Below are 4,757 nucleotides of genomic sequence, written 5' to 3' on the forward strand. Positions count from 1 at the left end.
ACGCAAAATACAATTGCTAACGCCTCTTTTTGAATCGTGCTGTAATTCCTTTCGGCTTTCGTGAGTGCACGTGAAATAAATGCGATAGGCTTTTGTACCCCATTCTCAAAAGAATGTGATAAAATACCACCCACTGCGGAATTTGACGCGTCTGTCGTCAAAACTATGGAGTTTTCGGGATTAAAATGCATAAGCACACATTCAGATGTAATGTCTTGTTTTAAGAGCTCGTAAGCCTCTTGACATACCCTCGTCCACTTAAAGGGAACATCCTTTCTTAGCAATTCGTATAGCGGAGCCATTTTGTGTGCAAATTTAGGGATGAATTTCGAAAAATAATTCACCATTCCAACAAAAGCTCTTACCTCGGATACGTTCTGTGGCACCGGTGCATCTACCACAGACTTGACCCGATCTTTATTTTTGGTGAGACCATTGCGATCTATATTAAATCCTAAATACGTAATTTTGTCTTGAAAAAAATTACATTTACTTGCGTTTAAACGCAGTCCAACTGCTCGTAGCTTGGTTAGAACCGTTTCTATAGTTTTGACGTGATCGCTAAAATCGGAACCGGTAATAACGATATCGTCTAAATAGTTCACGACATTTGGAATACCTCTCAATATGTTCTCAATAGTTTTTTGAAATATGGCTGCGGCTGGTTGCACGCCAAAAGGCAATCTGGTCATCTTAAAAATACCAACGTGAGTACTTCACGCGCATAGCATTTGCGATGCTTCATACAGCACGAGCTGGTTATACGCGTTGGAGAGATCTAACTTTTAAAACAATTGACCTTGCATAGACGCAAACTCGTCAATGTGCGGCAATGGATACCTCACGTCGCTTAAATATTTATTGATGATCGATTTATAATCGCCACAAATTCGCAAATCACCGTTTGGTTTGACAACTGGAACCAAGGGTGTTCCCCAATCCGAGTTATCGACCTGCACTAAGACTCCCTTGTTGACTAAGTCCGTAATTTGCTTTTCAATTTTATCTCGCCAAGCTAGTGGAACGGGGCGCGGTTTGCAAAAAATTGGCTTCACTTCCTCCACAAGACTCAACTTTACCTTGTTTACAGTATACGCGCCCAATCCTTCTTCAAAAACTTCACTATACTTAGTTTTAATATGCTCGACTATGTCTTGGTGTTCTAAAAGGGAATTGATTTGCGAAAGCCCCAAGCCGCATATTTTCATAAAATCCCGCCCTAAAATGGGTGGGCCACACGAGTTGCTGACCACCAGACGCAAGACATGCATCTGATCCCGCGCCTTAACCATTGCCATAAACTCACCCGCTACATCGATTTGGATGCCATTGTACGCGCTGAGGTTTTCGCTACAAGGTTTCAACTCGTGTTGGTGAAAGTACTTGTCGTAAATAACTTTCGGTATCAGCGAGCAGGCTGCACCAGTATCTAACACGAAACTAAGCGGCACGTTGTCGACTTCTACAGCGAGTGTGAATGGAGAAGACGCCTGTCCTTTAGCAATGCTGTAAATAGACAGGTCAGAAACAAATTTAAAACTGTTTGTCTCTCTAATGCAAGTGTTACCTCCATTAAGTTTTGATACTTCCACTAAATTTACATGTCTTTTACTGCAAATACTCGCCAAATGCCCCACGCTGCCGCACTTATGACACGTGCTGTTCTTAAATTTGCACTTCTCGCTTGTGTGCGACTTTCAACCGCAATGGCTGCATTTCTTCTTCGCCTTCTTTTGATTGTTGTTGCGGTTTTCGGGTGCTGCGGCCATGTTCGCATTGCTCTTGTTGAAGCTCTTTTGGTTTCGCCGCAATATGAAATTTACTTCACTCTCGTTGCGCTGCACGTGCATTTTGGTTTCTGCCACCATAGCTTTCCGCAAAGCTTGCTCTAAGGTTAGGTTCTCTTCCTCCTCGCACAACTTTTCAAAAATTTTGCCCTCGAAACCGTTTACAAATTTGTTAAGAACAAATGCGTTTAGCTGACCTCCAAACTTGCAATCTTTTGCCAGCTTCTTAACGCGCGCAAACCAGGCAGCTACATTTTCGCCCGCTGCTTTCTTAGCGTCGGAAAACGTTTGCCTTTCGCGAAAGGCTATAGTTGGCTGCCAATAATGACGCTCCAATAGACTGCATAAGCTACTATATTCGTTCGTGGCTGGTAACACTGGATCGCATAAATCTCGCAATAGACCCACTGCCTTCAGTAACACCGACGATTTAATCTTATCGTCTTCGCAGGCAGTTTCAATAAAATGGGAATCCAGTAATTCCTTCCAATTGCGCCAACTGTCTACTCCCGGCCGAAATTCCCTTATGCCGGTTGTCGTTGTCAAGGCTGCCATTATGCTATCATTAGTGTACCGCAGACTAAGATTCGAATTATCTGCGCCTCCGGTTTCAGTCATAATTTTGCCTTTCTATAGCCTTACATACATATGTAGCTTGGACTTTGCAAATCAACGCTTTTCTAGGGTAAAACCCAAGAAAAAACTGCGCTTGACTATAACGGGAAACCAGCGTTAGTCTTGCTTGCTGTTGTTTCTCTTCGTCGCCACTGCTATGTTTTCAGATTGCTAGTTGAAGATAAACTGTTTTATTCATTTCAGACACAACGTTCATTTTCCTTTACATTTTGCTCTTAATGCTAATACGGTGTTTACACCTCTTGTTTATTTATAATACTAATACGGCGTTTACAAGTCTTGGTTATTCATAAGGGCTATACTCCACAATTATCTTCACCATAAACTCATCAAATGTTCGGCTCACTCATGACTTTGCACATGGAGTATATGCAAAATAGTTTGTTTGTGTTAATGGCATCAATTTTATTTTTATCGCTCCGAGTTTTGAAGTGGGGCGAAAAATATTTATCTCATTTTTTAAACACAAAACTTAAAACATCAAACGGTCAAGCTTTTTACGCCAAACTTGTAATTCACAAACTGACAATAGAGAAAAGAACGAGTTTAAAAAAAGCGATGACAAATAACCAAGCAAGCAAGAATCATAAAAAGTGTTCCACCGTCTCATCTTCTTCAAGGCAAGATGGGCAAAATGGACTTGTCATTTACGCCTATCACAGTCAGGTGTTTGTGTCACGTAAAGTGACCAGTCAGCAGTCCAGCGAGTTGTCTGCTCAGTGAGAGCAAAAAATTAGATAGACCTTGTGAGATTGAAGGCAACGGAGTTTTGCCCACCTGCATCTCGTCGATGCTTCTCAGTCGAAGTAGTCACCCAGATTCTGATGGTGGCTTCGATTGCCGAAGGTCGGAGTGCTAAAACTGGTTGCGGACCGAGGAATGCCTGGTCTGAGCAAACTCTGGCCAAATTATCATATGTCTCATAACCAGGTACTCCAGAGTGACCTGGCACCCGGAGCAAAACAACCTCGTTATGTTCACCATCAAATTTTAGTCGAGCCTTGCATTGCCGCACTAGTTAGGAAGTACTTAAATAAAGGGCTGGTCAATTGCCTTAAGTGCAGCTTGGTTGTCACTGCAGTCATGTAAACTCCTTCCCCTGCACCTATGTTCCACCACGTAGTCCACGGCTTTGAGTATTGCAATTACCTCAGCCTGGAAGACCGAAGCATATTTCCCTACAGAAAAGTGAAGCTTATCTCCATTAACCTCGAAAAAGACCCCAGATTATGACCCAGAGTCAGTTTTGGAGACATCAGTGAAGATTCGACAATGTGTGAGTCCGGTCTCAGCGATGGAATCAAACCAGCATTCAGTCTCAGGGAACTCAACATTATAGAATCTCTTCAACAAAGGTAATGGTAACGTACTATCTTGTAGCCTTGAAAATACACAAGTGCTTAAATCTCTGCCGCCAGAAATTTTCCCCGCGACCCACTCATTGTCATATCAGCGTCCGGTTCTTTTTAGTCTGCAGGTGGCCTATAAGGCTTCCGCACTTATGAAAACACAAAGTGACGGTAAGTGCAGCAGTGCGTCAAGAGCACTATACAGCGCTCAAAAAAACCATTTTGGTTCTTTACATCGAAACCAGATAAATTTTCGTGGACCCCCATTTACAACTCATGGACCCCCATATTTTGTTCACGTCGCCGTGGACCCCCGTCGAGTCTTCAGGGGACCTCTGGGGGTGGACCACATTGGGAATCACTGATGTAGTGGTATATACGTACGGTGGTAAGCTAAGAAACATGGACGCTACAATTTTACAAGTTCTGGCATTTTTTGACTATTTAAGAAACACCATGTAAAATGTAAACTTTGTGGAAGATTTATAAAAATTCGTCTAATTTCAACAAATATTTTAAAAATTTCTAAGTTCTTATTCAGAATTAAATAAATTCTAAGTATGCAGTTTTGTAGCCCATTGAATTTTAATTTAAGGTGCAAGTTTGAAGCAGCAAACACTTACCGGAGATTTTAAGAATTTTGATTGCTGACGGTGTTGTCCATTTTCCTCTAAATAAAAAACTTTTCGAACAAATGTACTTTTTTTTAATTACAAAGTTTGAAATTTTTGTACAAAGTTTAAAATTCGGACTAACATTGTTTTTTAAGATAGCGAGCTTTACTTTCATGAACAATTAAATAAATAAAAGAAAACTTGTTAAAATGTCGCGGCCCTATTCATTTTCTTGCCACTGGAAGCCTATGAGAAACCGAATTATTACTGTTTTCAAAGTGGAATAAGATTCCCAATTTAGACCTCCATCTGTGATCGGAATCTACCCATCTTCCAATTCAAAATAATTGTGAGTCGTGCTAGACACTAAA

The sequence above is a fragment of the Rhagoletis zephyria genome, unplaced genomic scaffold (assembly GCF_001687245.7).
Source record: "Rhagoletis zephyria isolate East Lansing unplaced genomic scaffold, Rhagoletis_zephyria_1.1 Rzeph_scaffold_00045, whole genome shotgun sequence".
NCBI lineage: Eukaryota > Metazoa > Arthropoda > Insecta > Diptera > Tephritidae > Rhagoletis > Rhagoletis zephyria.